The sequence below is a fragment of the Boleophthalmus pectinirostris genome, unplaced genomic scaffold (genome assembly GCF_026225935.1).
Source record: "Boleophthalmus pectinirostris isolate CB_2022bp ecotype Guang Dong unplaced genomic scaffold, ASM2622593v1 HiC_scaffold_2, whole genome shotgun sequence".
Taxonomy (NCBI): Eukaryota; Metazoa; Chordata; class Actinopteri; order Gobiiformes; family Gobiidae; genus Boleophthalmus; species Boleophthalmus pectinirostris.
Genome location: NW_026571152.1, coordinates 27,916,555 through 27,934,396, shown reverse-complemented (window position 1 = coordinate 27,934,396; position 17,842 = coordinate 27,916,555). Strand labels below are relative to the sequence as shown.

General features: G+C 38.2%; 1 long non-coding RNA gene across 2 annotated transcripts in view; it reads left to right on the top strand.

The window, feature by feature from the left end:
- LOC129409410 (uncharacterized) overlaps positions 1-17,842 on the top strand; it is an 80,542-nt gene that overhangs the window by 61,643 nt on the left and 1,057 nt on the right. The window contains exons 2-3 of one of the 2 annotated variants that reach the window (XR_008632395.1): positions 9,589-9,634; positions 11,544-17,840. This is a non-coding gene — a long non-coding RNA (uncharacterized LOC129409410). Of the gene's footprint in view, positions 1-9,588; positions 9,635-11,543; positions 17,841-17,842 lie in introns of those variants that run through there. The other variant, XR_008632394.1, reaches the window with a different exon arrangement.

Sequence of the window (17,842 nt, the reverse complement as noted above, 5' to 3'; positions counted from 1 at the left end):
AACAATAAATGTGTGTTTCTATATCTAAACAGTCCTAAAATGAGTTGATGCATGTCATTCAGTGAACATAAACTATCTAAAGCTATATACAAATATACCTAAAGTTTTGAATGTATTCAGTGTGGCCCACCTTTTCCTGTTTGGTGATCTGAAAGTCCTCTGTCATCACTCAGTGCCTCATTTCCCATGAGTACCTTGGAATGGTCACCTTGTGTCTTTCGATGAGGCTGACTTGTCTGAGGTCTTTGCCCCGACCTGATTGATCACTTGTTTTTTGTAGGTTTTTCTGCAGGTAAAAAAGGAGAAATTAAGGAAGCAGGGTTTGTTACTTGGAAAAGTGATGACAGTTTTAGCTAGTGCTTTGTTTTATCAGAAATATTTCAGAAAAGATGGTATCTAATCAAACTGCTTATTAGCATGTTGTCTTCTTTATATCCTTTATTAAATTATGACTACATGAATGATCTCTATTCCACTTTTAATCTGTTTTTTATGATGCATGTCTCTCAGTGGCTTGGGGCTGATAATTCTTTAAATATTCCAAACAAATATTTTACTACCAGATTTGTTTTAGATGAGGAATCTTAAAACACATAACATACGTAACTACATACGCTGTATCTAAAATGAGACATACAGTAGTCGTATGATCTTTGTAACAGGTAGGATGTGGTTTGATCCCAAGTCCAACATACTCCATATACTGTCATTGTGTCCTTGGACAAGACACTACACCCACTTGGCTAATAATGTGGCGGGTGATTGATGGTTGTCAGAGATCCCCATTGTGGAGAGCAAAGTAAATACTGGAACTACTGTTTTATAACAATCATTAAAGGTGCACTGTGTAACTTTTTATAGATAATAGAACGGTTTAATCTCATACTGTGAAACGTTCCAGACAATGCAATCTCCATCTCCATGAAGAAAAGCATCTGAGTGATCCTCCACCAGAAAAGTTACACACAATGCACCTTTAAAGTGGAACGAAACACTAAGTCCACTTTTTCGCAGGTAAGTCTTCATATTTTTAAATTGCTCTTTTGTCTGAACATATTTAAGAAGCCGGGGTGTAATAAACTTACCAAAAAAAGTTGAATGAAGTATCACCTTGGTGTTGATATACGTTACTCCTTTGTTTACTTCCGTTCTGCGCATTTCCAAACACTGGAGGCGGACTGGAAAAACAAGCCAATGAACTTCCTCTGTAATCTTATGGAGAGACGTCCAGACACTTTTGAAAGCAGTCCAAATGTTTAGTTACTGACACAAACGGGTCCTGTTAGCTATGTTTGCCTTGAAGCCATGGGGATACACCAAACCAAAATACAGCCACCTGTCCATGCTGCGTAACCTGTTTTCTCTACACACATATACACATTTGTTTTATTATCTGTCTTAGTCATGATCACCTACAACTGCTAAAAAAAACTTAACCAGTGAACCATCAAACGTGCATAATTCTGCTTTACAGACAGGGGAAACTGACTATTAATAACTATTGAAGGCAGTGGTGGATGTAGTAATTGCAAAAAATAGTTAATTATTACGCCAAACTCTTGTGAGATTTAAGCCATGTTTGAATGTTGTTCTCTTCAACAAACCCACCCGGAGTTATGTTTTGTTTCGTTCACACATGTTTGAGTAATCCTTTTATTATTAGTCTGTCTACATCTCTAAAGCTCAAAATGCTCTGTTCCACCTTGTGATGTCGTGAAGCGTTAGCAGCTACGTTTGACCTCTTTTTAGTAGAGACTGGCAATTCCAGAGCTGAAATCATCCAAGTGATTTTATGGAGAACTTCCTGTATTACACCACATGACATCACAAGGTGGAACAGAGTGTTTTCAGTTCGAGAGAAGAACTCTGCCTAAATATGCAAGATTTGTGTGTTAAACATGTGTGAACGAAACAAAACACAACTCCAGGTCTGTTTTTTGATGAGGAAATATTATAACATAAATTGGAAAATGGCGTAATATGGGCCCTTCAAGTTTGTATTTGTAGAAATAGTTGTAGCATCTGTCTTATACCTTAATATTATATATTTTACTACAGTTTTCATTCAAATAACTTTGTATTTAGAATTTATTTTTTTTTTTTTTTCATCCTTAGGCCCCAAGAAAACCTCAGGTCCTTTGTAAGCATAATTTAATCACTATTTCTTATTTATTCAAAATTGTTAACATTTTTTTCATCTACAGTTTTCTTCCCAGTTAATGTTTTAATTTGATGGATCAGCACATTTTCTAAGAAGTGATTTGGAGAACCTCTTCCTGCCTCATTTCACATCAGACCCCATATAAAATGGTAGCTCCTTTGTAAGCATATATTGTTGTCAGTTTGCTTCAGTGCCAGCAAGACATTTGTTGCACTTGTTGACAAGACCAATGTGACATTCTTTGACTTGTAAAAACACGCTGCCTTCACTGTGGCCAGCCTCATCCATCTTGTTCTGCACATTTGAAATGCACAGTCTGAGACGACCTTTTGTGACCGTGTCACTTCCTGTCTCTCGGCTGGTGTCCCACGGCAGGGGAGGGGGGGTCAGAAAGGTTAGCAGGTTGAGATGTTAGCACAGGTTTACTGACTGTGTGGGGCTAAGTGAGGGGTGGGATGCACAACCTGCTCTCACAACCACTCTGTGCAGGGTCAGTTAGATTTATGGCTGTACAAGTCTGCTGTAAAATGCACTTGAAATACATGCTTAAGTAGAAGGACTGGTATTATGTTGTGTGCAAGCCTGTGACAACAAATACAATATCAACTTCAGTTCAGTATATGTTAGATGGGGGCAAATTTTATCGTGGATACTTTTCTCAAGTACTAGTCAAGAACCTTTTGGTATTTTTCCTGTTTTACGATTAGATTTAAGCTGTCGAGGGTAGAAAAAATGATTCTATTACTCATTATAAATACAAACTAACTACCAAAGTGTTTAATTCATTTCAGCTCATGTTTTTTACCCATATTGTACATTTTGAATACTAATTCTACTTTAGGGTTATTGTGTCCGTGGCATAAACTGGTTTCAGTATTATTGTTTATCATATACTGTATATTTTTTTCAGCAATTTGTCGTACTTCAAAATGTGTTATGGCCTAAACAACTATGCAGAATCATGCAAGTGAAGGGTGGGTTTAATGCCAAAAAATATTTTTATGATTTTCTGAAAGCCTTTTTCATTTTACAACCACCATTCATGTAGACCTAGTTTATATTTCCTATAAGAGCTTAGCACATCATATCCTGCTCTTGAGAGTTCACTCTTCATTGTGATTGGTTTAATCCACCTGTCACTCACAGCATAACAGAGACTGAGGAGGAGGAGGAGGAGTGGGTGGGAAAGAAGGCTTGTTCTTAAGCATAGAGCTTACATAGAGGACTGCTGAATTTTAATATGACCAAATGATATCCACCAAAAAGAATATAAATTTAATATACTGATATTTTGCAGTGACACCATGTTGGAGGCGTTCAATGCACACATTAGTAGAAACTGTCAAAAAAAGTTTTAAGATTGTCTGAAAACTGTATGGTTCTGTTTAGGTGTTTGATTTGAGAAAAGGTGAGAGTGAGTTACTGAAAAACTGTAGGCTAATGCGAGCTAACTTGTGACTGTAATCTTATTTGAGAGGGACTTGTTTAACAGCACAAATCATCTGCGCCAGAAGCAAAAACTGTTGTTGTGTCCTTAGGCAAGACACGTCACCCACATTGCCTAGTTTGAAAGTGGTGTGTGTGTGAGTGATGGTGGTGATTGGAGGGGCTGATGGCACAGATTGGCAGCCTCGCTAACGTCAGTTTGCCCTGGGGCAACTGGGGCTACCAGCTTGCCACCACTTAGTGTGGAGTAAATGAATAATGCTCTGTAAAGTGCTTTGGGTGTCTTGAAAGGCTCTATATAAATACAATGATTAATTAATTAATCAATCTCAACTGTAGTGGATCCAGATAAGTCAGTTTTTCATGATCAGTTTTCTTAAAACAAAACTCAAATTAAATTCTAATTTGACCAAGAGAGGTTCAGACAGAGCAGTGCCTACAGTTAGCATCACATCCCCAGTGATGCTAACTGTAGGCACTGCTGCTGGAGTGTTGATTACATGAGCTGCAAAGTATTAATACAGAGACTTGCATCAGTGTAGTGCAGCTCCACTACATGTCACTGTACACTTAAGTACAAGCAATTTTGAAGTTCCTGGATGTTTGGTGTCCAGAGTGTTGTGTAATAGTGGGGAGAGTTGAGAATAGTTTGGTAAATCAATTATTATTTGGGTCACAATATAAAAGCAAGAAACAATAACCATTTTAAATGAAAATGGATGTTAAATTTTATTTTTTATTCTGTTTATATTTTTACTTAACTTTTACTTTTACTTAAAGTTGACGTCATGAACATTCCTTGGGGGGTGATGCTAACTATAGGCTCTGCTCTGTCTGAGACTTTGTTAGACTTTAAGTGAGATGATTTGTGCCGCTAGACAAGTCTCTTACACAAATAATTACTGCCACAAGATAGATCGTTTTTCACTCAGTCACTCTTACCTTTTTGTTGAAAACCAAACACCTAAACAGAACCATAAGTGCTCAAATTAATCACAGGTTCCATTTTGTGTTTTTATTGAGTTTTCAGATAATCAGTTTTTGCTTATGTGTGCGCCATTGTGTCACCATGGTAAGTGCTGAACATTCTGCCATAGACATACATACAAACACCCCCAGCGTGATGGATCAGTACTCTGAAAAAGTAAACCTTAATGTGATGTCATTTTTGTCTGTTTTTGTTTTACTTTATAATTGAGAAAGTTTTACTCTATAAAATATCGCTGAATTACGGTAATGTATTTGACTATGTGTGAAAGAAAATTAAAGATTTCATTGTTTTTTGAAGGGGTATGTTGTCAACAATCATGAATAATGGTTCAATTGTTTTGGTTGATATTGTCACGTCCCTAAAAATAGTTCTACAGTTATTCAAATCACTTTGAGCCTTGTCTTTATTATGCCATTTTGTGTTTCTGAAATGGTTGTTGAGATGTGGCCAGCTTCTGCTTATTATTGTGAGCAAATGATTGAGGATTAGTATACAGGATAAAAGGTTTGTGGTTGGAAGATTATATTTCATTTTAATTTGCAAAGTAACTGCACATTGGCTCTTTGTGTGACTAAACGCTTGCAGACATCCATCATGCTTTTCTTTGTTTATTCATCTATCTTTGATTATCTCCATCACTTTTGTTGCCATTGTTCACACTGTTGTAACTGTAATTCATTTGATGTATTTGATGTATCTGTTTGGTCATGCTAAACAGAGGGACAAACGCAGGGGAATTTCTTGCAGACCTGAAATAAACTCTCCAACAAAAGACACTGGGGAGAACCGCGATATGCACTTCTTTCTATTTAACAGTGGCTTGAAAAGGATGAGGGACTGAGACCAAAGACTTAAGTGTAGTGTCAGTCTTTACCTGGGTGGCAAACGGGGCTGTGTGTTGACACAAGCTCTGAACAAGCTCACAAATCAAAGTGTTTCCAGAATAGGGAGATTATGGAGTCAGAATAGGTCTGCGATTCTACCTGTGCCTCTGGGCTTTTGTTGTCCCCACCTGGATGAACTGTTAGTGTTGCATAACTTACACAGACAGCTGCTCGCACAATAAACACACACACTGGGTTGTATATTGTTGAGTGGGACATTCCCTTATGCTTTGATTAGCGTCCACAGTTATCTCAGGGCATGTTTTATTATTGGTCCGTTGATATGTTTGGTTACTATGGATACTTATACTTTTGCTCAGGCCTGTCGACAGAAATTTGGGGGCCCAGGGCAAGAAGCCTCACATACCCCCCCCCCCCCCCCATTTAATATTAATCAATAAGCAGAGGTTCCAATTCTGGGACCCTAAGACCCCTCAACTGCCCTGCTTTTACTGCACAGTATACTTTAACATATATTTCAGTGAAGTACATTTAGACCTGTCATGATAAATACTTTATTGATTTAACGTTCAGTATATGAAAGCTGGGACAATATTTTGGGGGGTCTATATTTATATTTATAGGGTCCTTATGGGTCCTATACCATGAGCTTTAAGCTATAAAAAAATTAATAACTTCAATGACTCGTTACAGATACAAACTAAATACTCAAGTGTTTCATTCTGCCTATGTATTTTTAAACAATATTGTAGATTTAGAGTAGTTTTTGTTGATTAAATCTGCTCTTGGGTGATTGTGTAAGAGGCATAAATTAGTTTTAATATTATTGTTTGTCATCTATAATTTTTTCAACAATATATCATGCTTCAAAATGTGTTGTCGTGACATGCATTTAGAGTGACTGGGGCTGATTGTGGTTGTTTTATAACCAGAAGATTGGTCATTGAACTCCACCACCTGCTTGTCTCTGTATGAATATGTTATTGCTTTGTTTGGAATGTTCCTTTCACTTATCATGAATTTATTTAAGTATTTCTAAAAACAGACATTCTTATTGTGAGCAGGTTCACCTCTCCGCAGATCTGACCTGTAACTAGTGTCATCACTTTCTTGTCATACTGTAAAACATCCCAGGCAAAGAAATAACATCATGAAGTGGAGTAGAGTATGAGGCTACGTTCAGACTTGTATCTGATCTTTTAATGACAGTCTGAACAACACAGATCCGATTTTTTTCAAATACGACCCAGGCTATTTGGGTGTTTGGTCCTAAAACAGATACATATTCAATCTTTTGACATGCGACTTCAGTCTGAAAGGCCAGGTCACATTCATCCCACCTCGCCGGCTATTGTGCGGTAACAAGCACCTTTTGCCCAATGCTGACATGTTTGCTCACGGAAATAGGCTGGTGAAGACGTGTTTCCTCTCGCGAGAGTGGTACAAGTAAGCATTCACAAATGTACACAAACGCTCTTCTTGTCATATGAAATTGTGTATGAACGCTGTGTCAGTGAAGCAGTGAAGCACAGAGCAACGTAACGCATCTACACTTTCCTTACTAAAGACATTGCTGCCACTACCCCACAAAACGCAGTGGCCAAATACCTCGTCCTATTCCTACTCAGTCTCCTCCTTAAAACAAATAAGCTGTACATATTCTGGCTCTGGTACGACAACAACTTTAAAATCTTCAGGTTCTCAATGCTAGTGTCCATGTTTAGGCGACTTCCATAAACACTGAGAATGATCACTGCTTGTGACATCGTCGTGTCCATCGTGACCACTTTTGGGGCGTTCAATGTTCACACTGGAGATCACATACAAGTTGCATTTAATTGGAAATGTGAACAATCTCTCAAAAAAAATCGGATTTCACAAAAAAAATCAGAACTGAGCATTAAACCCTGTAATCTGAACATAGCCTAATATTATTTTTGGATTAACAGTACTTAATGGTGTCCACCTCTGAACTGCTTTCTCTTAAGGCATGGGTAATAGTCCCAGTAGCTCTGTTTTCAAAGACATGTCTGGATAATTTACAATGTTTAAAGCAGTCTCACACAATGCACAAACATAAGTCTTTCTTGTCACTTGCCTGAACCCATTTCCTGTCCTCTGATTTTTGGAAAGGATCTATATCTGCTTCACCTGTTTTGTATTCCCACTGTATTGGAAAAACAAGATGGTGTGTTTTGACAACTTCACATTTGAGTGCCTTTTCCTCCCCTCGTCATCCCTGCTCCATTTCTCCTTTCCTTGGCTCGTTAACTGAACTTTGTCCCACTTGAGGATATTGGCGTGGACGCAGATTTACAGAACAGGGCGGGGCATGGGCTTTCGGAAGTGAAGCTAGCTCTCCCTGACCCGATGTGGTGATAGGCCCCCAGGCTCGAGATGCATCGCCCCACATAAGATGCCTGGGAGGGGGTAAGCGGAGGAGATTACACCTGATAGGAAGGAGACTTAGCGTAAAGTCAATTGGATCTTTTGTGGAATAATCCGCTCTTTTCATCCAAGTCATTGTGATGAGTGATAAAGCCTGGCGTACGCATGAAAACGAGTCATGTATTAGCGTTTCTGCGGGTCTAATGTTGCATGAAAGCTATATTATAGTATAGGGTTTCATCCAGTGGGGAAGAATGTGTATATTTGACAAAACCTATGATGTGAAATTGTAGTCACCGTATTGAAATGCAGTTTGTTTTTTTATATTTTACCTCAGCAAACATATATTCAGCTGATGTCATGAAGCTAACTGAAAGCACTACTCTGTTAGGAGCTTTGTTACTCAAATTAGACTTAATCTGAGTTTTATTTTAACACAATCTGACAGAAAGAGCTGACTTGGTTGGAACTAAAACGGGTGAGATGATTATCGAAACACCTAAACACGGTCATAAATACTCATATTGATTACAGGTTCCTGAAAATGTGCTATTTAAATCCATTTTGTGTTTTTTCTTGAGTTTTCAGACATGTAAAAATGTTTTTGTCTTTGTTGATGTGTGCACCATGGTAACTTCTCTGTGCATTTCTATTGGTGAAATGTTCAACACCTCTAGCATGAGGTCAGTGCAAAGTACATTATCTATAGTGCTTTTTATCATAGACGCTTCAAACTACCACTATTCACACATTTGCACTATAACACTTTCATACAGGCTATTTGCAAAAAGACTGATACAGTCAAATGTATAATAATAGGCTGCTGTTAAAATACTAAAAAATAAAAGTCACTATTAAAGACCCTATGTTAAACAAAATTGACTCTTGTGAGCTTTAGGCATTGTTAAAATATTGTTACCGCATCATAAACAAACCTGGATGTGTGTTTTGTTCACACATGTTTATAATTCCTGTCCTTTATTATTAGTATTTCTATATCTCCAAAGTAAAAAAAAATGCTCTCTTCCATCTTGTGATGTCATGAAGTGGTAGTTTTCCTTTTGTTCAGTAGAGACTGACAATTCCAGGATTGAAATCATACACCTTCACTAGAATCATTTGGATGGTGTTTAAAAACACAGTGGAGCACTTCTTGTATTGCCACATGACATCATAAGGTGGAACAGAGTGTTTTCTGTTTGAGAAAAGAACTCAGTCTAAATATGCAGCTTGTGTGTTAAACATGTGTGAATGATACAAAACACAACTCCACGTATGTTTTTGATAGGGAAACAGCATTATAACATGAGAAAATAGCATAATATGGGCCTTTTAAAGCAACATCATGTAACTTTCCTCTCCTATAAGAGTCAGGTTTGTGAGCAAAACATGCTTTTATTTTAGTCTTAAAAGTTGCGAAGTGGTAATTTATTTGCAAAAGGTTTAACAATGACCTAGTTGCCAGTATTTAAAAGTTCAAACCATGACTCACATAGTAACATGTCATTTTAAAACTACTTCTGTCAACACTTTTCTCAACACTTTTCTCCTCTTTATCATGTTTCCACTGACTAAAACAAAAACAGCAAATTTCTATGAATCTCTAATCATTTATTTGAAAACATTCTGTATGATAAGAACTGAAAAAGGGATTTCCACACTGGACTCTCTTTACTATTATGTGTCAGAGCTTGCACAGTTCTTTTCTACTATACTTACTATGGTTATGTGTCCTTATTGTGTGTATTGCCTTGCAGGTGATGGATCTTGTGAACAGGCCATGCGTCTCCAAGCTCTTCTCAGGTAGGATCCTTTACCCCTGACAGTCATGTGATCTGCCCAGACACACGAACCACCGCTTGCTGGTATTGTTGTGCTTTATTTGAGATTGTGTACTGTACCACTGATCATATTTTAAGTTGTATGAAATGACACCGGATTCTATAAAGCTTTTGGCCTAATTTAGCCCATCTTAAGAAAATGTTATATGGCACATCCGGAAAGTTTAAACCACCGTGTAATAGTTATACAGACGATAAATTTCACTTGGACTTCCTTAGCGGCCTTTTGGACACACATACACTAGACCTGTGCTTTTTTGAAACTGAATAACTCATTGTTGTAGGGTTTGATATTAATGTTGGTTGAAAGTTTCATTTTCTTTTAGCATTTTTTCACACAGGGCGAAAAGAATAATGACTTACAGAGAAACATAACATGGGAGTTATGATTTTATTCAATTAGCCCAAAAAGTTAGTCATGTTTGTGTATTTCTAGTTGTCATATACAGCTTTATATCTAATAATGAAAGAATGCATTGCAATTCCCCTCCAAGTAAAGGTCAGAAGAGAGATCTGACCCTGTTCCTGTCTCACTCTCACAGTGATGTGATACCAGCAGCCGGACAGATTCCTGTAAGAGCCAAACACGGTGTTTTACTGGCCTTGTATCATCTTGCTCACTATGACTAGATGTACTTTTACTTTCATAAGAACATTGTAATTTGTTACATGACCACAGCTGATATTGCAAAGTTTGAATCTGCAAGTACATGTTTAGGCCTAGTTATTTGTGTTACATGTTAGAATCACTTATTCATTCAAATCATCATTTTATTGCATATTTTATGCTGCATTTTAATGTATCCTGTGTTCAAGATAAGGTAACTCATTTTATTATTTTGTATAGTTTATCATTTACCTAACATTACTGATCAGTCATTCTGTTAAGAAATACTTTCACTTTGATTTGAAGGCGGTACTTTGTGGTAGATCTTTGAACTTAGGCCGCTCTTCTTTGTGATTACTTTATTATGCACTTCATATGAATTGGTTAATGAATGAGCTTTTTGCCTGTTTTTTGAAATGAGGAAACATCTGGTTCAGTGCTAGTTGAAGCGCTCCAGATCTGGGCACACTGAGGCAGCAGGGCCCCGGTGGTTGGGTCTGTCAGCGGAAGACTGTTACTACACAGTGCACACATCATGCTTCACTGGTGCACACTGTCACAGATGCTGCTGCTGCTGCTGCTTTGTCTTCTTCATTTTCATCCTGTCAAACACTCTGCACTTACCTCCTCATGCAACCTTTGACTTTTTGAATGCACTTTACCTTTTCTTGCACGCCAATTCAAGGAGAAGACTTTGATTTAGTCTAGATCGATAGAACTCTATGGATGCAGAATATTGTTGGCAATATTGCTAAAAACTAAATACAACATTGTGTGATGGAAATTAGATTAATCTAACAAAATAATTTGACGATGTACTTTAGGGGTTCCTAATTTTTCATATAATCGTTTTGTTGGGGCATGAGACTAGCATAGATATTACATGACATGGGAGCTATTGGACAGATTATGAACTCTTTGCTGCTTTGAAGGCTTCAATGGTTTATATTCACCCGAATGGGAAAACACCAGCCCCTGTTCTTCCCAGAGAAGATGGTGGGAAGAATCGATGACTTCCTCAGTGTGCTGCCTCAGGGGGCAGGCGGACAAGTCTCACTGTTATTAATAGTTCTCCCTGGATAAGGCCTGTTTCTATTAAGAGATGGTTTTATCAAAGACCTCAGTGAACACACATTTCCTTCTCTTCCAGCTTTTGTACCCCAGCTGTGCTTTACTGTACATCATAAGTGTTTTGGCAGACAAAAGGGGACACTTGAGTGGGTCGTCATGGGGACACTTGACACGGTATATGATGTTTCTGTAGGTGTGGATGCAGCTCTTCCTAAAGCCCCAGAGCCATGTGTCAAACGTGATACGCCAAGTTCAATGGCACAAACACTTCTCTAAATGGAAGCTTGTGCGATTTCCCCTAGGGCACAGGTCTATTCATCTCAGCACTTTGGAGCAGAAAGTGAGTTACTTGTAAAAATACATTTAATCTTTAATTATACTTAATGATATGCTGCTGTTGCTTAGTGTGTTATTAACTAGATAATCAGAGAAGTGTTGTAAGGTGAAAAAGCTGTTAGAGAATGTCACTTACTGAAAGGAGAGTCATGTGGAGGTGTGACAGAGGTCCAATGGATTCTACATATACTATATACATAATTGTTTTTTTTGTTTGTTTGTTTGTTTTTGTTTTTATGAAACATGCACTTCTCTATAATGATTTTATACACATGATGACTTAAGTATATATTTTTAAAATTTTAATAATTGTTTGCATTGTTACATTTTGTTTTTTTGTTTTTTCTACTACTAAAACCTCTGACCAAAGTGCTGAGAAAGGCTTGAGTTCTTAGTGACATCAGAAAAATGCATTGTGGGAGAGCAGAAAGATGGTTACCCTGTGAGATGAAGGACAGAAGCTCATACAAGTAGCAAAATAAGCCGAACCAGCTGGACTTTCTGTGCTGGTTGAACGTCAGGCCAAAGACAGTACAACAGAGAAAGCAGAGGGTTATTGGCGTTGATGCTAAGACCAATGTAGCCGCTGTTAGTTTGCCCAAGTCCATTTAAAGTCTCAGACATCTTAAACTTGGGAAACTCTTCTGATGAGTTTACACAAATAGGGCATCCATGGTTCCGAATAGTGTAACAAATGAGCTTTCCCTTTATTCCCAACTAACTCTTTCAGGAGGTCCTTTCTTTCCTCTCTTTTATCTAGTTATTTACTTAATTGAACATTTACTACTTTATTTTTGTTTCATAGGCTCTGTTCAATATTATCTATTATCTAATTTGGGGACATAGTGTACAAGGATTGTTAGAATGCATAACTCTTTTTTTTTTTTTTTTTTTTTTTTTTGTGGTTCTTTTTGTGTGTGTGTATCATTTTGATTGTGCATTGTGTGTTTTAATTTGATGTCATTTTTTGTGCAATTTCTGCATAAGTCAATAAACAAATTTGGGGGGAAAAAAAGAAAAAGTCCCCAGACATGAGAACGAACAGCCCAGTGCATACCGACATACCAGGCTGATGGTTGGCGCCCATGTGCACGACCCCAGTGCGGAGCCCACCCAGGACTGTCCAGCTCCGCCATGGCCACCTTCTGCCTTCCTGCCCGGCCCTGGCTCCGGATCAGAGGCAGGCTACATGTCGGGGGACAGGCATAATGATGGCTACAACCGGGCCATCCCTTTCAAGCCTCACCCAGGAGTGCTATTTGGACTAATGCTATTTCCTGCAGATAAGAGGTCTTTTTACTTATTTGTCTTCATCAGAGTTGGGAGGTTGTGGAAAAAACACACATATAATTCAGAGTGAATTCCTCATGATCATTAACAGGTTGATATAGATTAGCTAATTTGTTCATTTTGTGGTATATACCATATATTTTACTGTATGGGACAACATTTTCTCAATATATCACTTACAATTCCTTGCTTTATTTTCCTCAATCCAGATATCTCATCAGATTATGTGACCTCCACCAGGACTTAAGTAGCCTAATGATGCGTGTGTTATGTGGTTACTTTACTCATCCGAGACGTTAATAATAGTTTCCAGCTTTGAAATAAGATTCTAGATAGCCAGCTACATGTGTTCTGGGCTGTATTTTTCATGTTCATTTTTTGGTTTGGCTCACAACCCCTGGCTATTTTGAATGCTAATTGGAACAATAATAGAAATCTGTACAATCGTGGTTTGAAAGCACCCACTGGTTTGGCCTGTGATTGTGGACAGGACTGCATAATTATGAAGCATGGATGATTTCCTATTTTGATTAGCAGTTTTGCATTATGACCCAAGTACTCAGCTGTCTCACACTTGAATACCATACAGTACTAATTATGCTTTTGTGTGTTTTAATCTGGGTTGATTTGTTAATGTTTGTTATGTTTTCTACTGTAATAAAAGTGATGTACAAAATCACTCTTCAAAAATATTCTTAAAGGCTGCTTTTTACATTTTAGATCCATACAGAAGATATCAAATATATGAAGTAAGGTATATAGAATTACATAGCAAAGAAAAAATAAATATATATGTGTGTGTGTGGGGGGGTGTGCACGTGTGCACGTGTGCACGTGTGCGTGTATTTAAAAAGGAGTCAAAAAGCAGTAAAAATGAAGAAAAAAATGTTGACGTTTTGGTTGTATAAATTATTGTAAACCACTGTCTTTATTGAGATATTACTGATTTGTCTGCAATGTTCCACAATGGCAGAAAGCTTATCTTTCATGCATGTTTATGTATCACCTGTTTCTTAAATGTGAATTGATTCCAAGCACCCCCTTAGTAAGTGCTGACATAACCCCAGGTTTTTTGTACCTCTGGTTGGGGTGCAGTTTACATTTAAACAAGAATTTCTCAAATTAAACATGCTGTAGACATGGATATGATTTTAGGAATCTGCACAAAATAATCTAAATACTGATAAAAGAAACTAATTATTTGTTTCCATGAGGATATATTTGCAGGAATACAATATTTCTGTTGGTATTTTCTAAAAAATGTCACAAATGGACTTCCTGTCTGAAGAATGCGTGCGTCATGAAGTAGCAGCTGGCCACAGTGAGTGAGCGCTCTGTCCATGTGCCTCCTCTTTGTATCTAGGATTTTTTCTGAGGCTCACTGTGCTTAAGGCCAGTGGTGTCGTCAGCAGCTCTGCGTGATGTGAAGATGGCCGACCACACATCCGTCCACGTGCCCCTGATCACAATCATTCATAAAGTCAGTGAGCCCCACCCTATACTGGCCCTTATCTGTGTTCCAGCCTTCTCTGTGGACATTAGCAAGCAATGGGAAGTCCCAGCAAATGTAAACACACTCAGTAGGTTTATATGTATGGCTTAGTCACACTATTCTCTATTCATTGAAAACTAATCTGATAAAGGGTCAAACCTCCTTGCAGTGACTCAGGTTGTTGTGTCCTTAGGCAAAACACCTCTTGAATGTTTTGTGAATGAATGTGGTCAGTGTGTGGATCAGTAGTAGGTGGAAGGGCTGATGGTGTAGGGTGGCCGTATCTATTTGTTTTTCTATTTACTTAACACTATACATATAAACAGGATTATTAAACACAAACAATTATCACAAGGGAGACAGGTTACAGCACTACACTACATTACAGCTCAGATCTGTCAGGAGTCAGACTTATTCACAGAAGCAATTATTGTATTTTTGAGCAATAATTAATAAATGCTAGATAGTTATGTTTAATGTCATACCATGGAATATTCCAACCAAAGCAATATCATCTCCATGGAGTCAAGTATATAGCAAACCCTCCACCAAAAAAGTTGCACAGTGCACCTTTAAGTGTAGATTTTATTGTGCATTTGCTTATGCTTGTACTTTTATCTCTTTTTAAACTCCTGTGTATGGTTATAGGCCAACACTGCAAGTGTACACCTTCACAGCTGTAGTTGAAGTTGTAGTTGTGTTTTTCACATTACTTCACCACTTATTTATAGTGGCCTATACAAGAGCAGGCAAAGGGTGTGCCGACTCAGACTCCAACTGTAAGACTTATCAGCTGCAAACAGAGTGAAAAAATACCTGATAGGCGTGAAAGTATAAATCAAACAAAACAATAATATGCATGAGGAAGTGATGTGTAGATTTATGGATTAACTTTAACTGTAGCTGGAAATCCAAGGAATGTTGTTCTGTATAAACATTCGTGTTTAATGAGGTAATTATAGCATACATGGATTTAACTGTCACCTGAGTTTTGTATCTTGTTTTACCTCAAGCAAGGGAAGCTCTCTTGCCAACACTGCACCAGTTTTCCTAGTGTGTAACTGTCATTCCCTGATTACCAGTATACAGCAAACTTCACTTTCTAACCAGTAAGTCCAGCCTGCAGCTACATCACCAACGCCTTTTTCTTTGTTTATTTAGTTATTTTAATACTGTGACATTACATTACTTAAGCTTTTGTGCTGTCCGGAAATATTGGTTTGATGTGATCAATTTAATTAATTTATCTCACTGATTTAAAGTTGAATATAATTTTATCTGTTAAAAAGTAAAGAAATAAAAAATATAAATAAATAAAACAAATTAAAAAATAAATAATTTATCATCCACAACCCCCTCTGAAAACACATACAATAAAAAACACAATATATTTCAACTTTCAGCTACCAGCTTCTCTTTATTACACTTTCTTAGGGAGAAAGTATCATCCTCCAAAACCTTAACTGTTAATTTGTTGTCAGAGCATATTATTTTTATTTTTATTTATTTTAATTTAATTTAATTTAATTTTTTTACCATGAGTTTATTGTATAGAAAATATAGGTCTGTATCCAAATATGTCATATGTTGCTATTTGCTTCTGCACTCACATGTTCTGTAGACAAGGATATGTAAAAGGGATTCTCTGCGCGTTCGGTTTGCAAAGAAATGTTTTGGGGTTTTTTTCTGAGAAGAAGTGCTTGTATCTGTATGTGTTCTGTAAAGTGTGAACAAAGAGTTGCTAAAGTCTATGTGCATGAGTCAGTTGAATTTCCACTGAGGTAAGCTGTCACAATGGCTTATATGCGCAGTCACACTCACTATAACAGCACAGTACCTCAAACCTCAGGAGACACAGGGCATTTCCAAATGCATTGATAAATTTGGACAATAATTCTTAAAGGTGCATTGTGTAACAAATGCTTTTCTTTGGTATTAAACCTTTCTATAATCATGGAGACCAAACCAGACAAAGTTACAGGTCAGATCAGTGGAGACCTCGCTCACAGTCTGTATGCATGTGTTTCTAGGTATTTTTGATCTAAAACCACCTAGAATTTAATAAACCTACTGAAATCACTGAAATTATAACTTTATTTTCCATTTTTATTATGTTTTGTTATGTTGTGCCTCTTTCATGGTGGTTAATAATGATAATAATCATAATGGTGTGGATAAGAGTGTCTTTTTTGCTTCATTCTTTGGCCACAGGAAGTGACATTGATGACAAAGGGAAGTGAGTTCTGACCCATAACCGTTGCTCTTTGCATTGAAAGCTGTGGTGCAGTTGGTGTGTACCTTTGGGCACACAAACAGAGTGTGAGCTTGGCCTTGTCTTTGCCCACACTGGCCCTCTGTAGTGAGTAGCTTCACTCGAGTGTATGAGCTCCAGCTAACAGCCTTTCACACTTCCTCCTTACTGTCTGTGCTGGCTGAGGCTTCCTTCCTCCTGACATTGGGCTCTGTGGGGGAGACGGGGGGGGGGGTCAAGATGGCCGGACGTGCTCCAATCACACAGACAAGGAACAGGCCACTACTGCTACTGTCCACAGTCATCCGGAGCCACCAGCACATGACATCATTCCTGTTTGGACAACAGGAAGAGCAGAGAGCAGAGGTGCTGAGCAGTGAACATGCTCTAGTTTTACTCACTCACAGGATTCAAAGACCACGGTAAAACAATGCCTCTGTCCAAACTGGTCCAAGGAACTTCCTCGTAAGTTGACAGGATTTCTTGGTAAAGGCTGAGTGTACCAGCTGTGCTGTGCAGTACAGTTGGGTACACTTGCCTGTGCTGATCGATAATGAGTCTGCTGTGAGTGAGGCTGTAGCAGCAGCTGCACAGCTGTCCTGCAGCACTGATCCTTTCAGAGATCCTCTTTACTCCTGCCTGACTTCTGCTGTCCACATCCGCCTCTGGAGCTGCACAGCAGGCATCATCTGTCTGTCTGGGCCTGCTTTTGACTTCTCGCTCATTCTTTCCAAGTCAAATTGTCCATCTGTCTCCACTGTTTCTCCACTGTTCCCTGCGTGCTCATTCTCACCCAGCTATTCTGCTGCTGTCTCCAGTGCCACATCTCAAGATGGACTTTCCTGTTTCTTTTGGGTGCTGTTGTAGCCTTTCTTTCTTTTGCCCAATGCGTCCCTTCTGTCCCTGTGTTCTGTGGAGACCATTCCTCTTTTGCGCCTTTGTCAGAGGCATGTTTCAGTTTCTCTGCTCCGGCCCCGTTTTGCCACTCGCTCTTATTTCTTCACAATTTCCATCTCGCCCTTTGTAACTCTCTTGCAATCAAAAGTATGCCCCTTCTTTGCCCCTATACTGTATCTTTTCTTCCCATTTCTTTGGCCTAACTTCTCATTCTGCAGTATTTTTT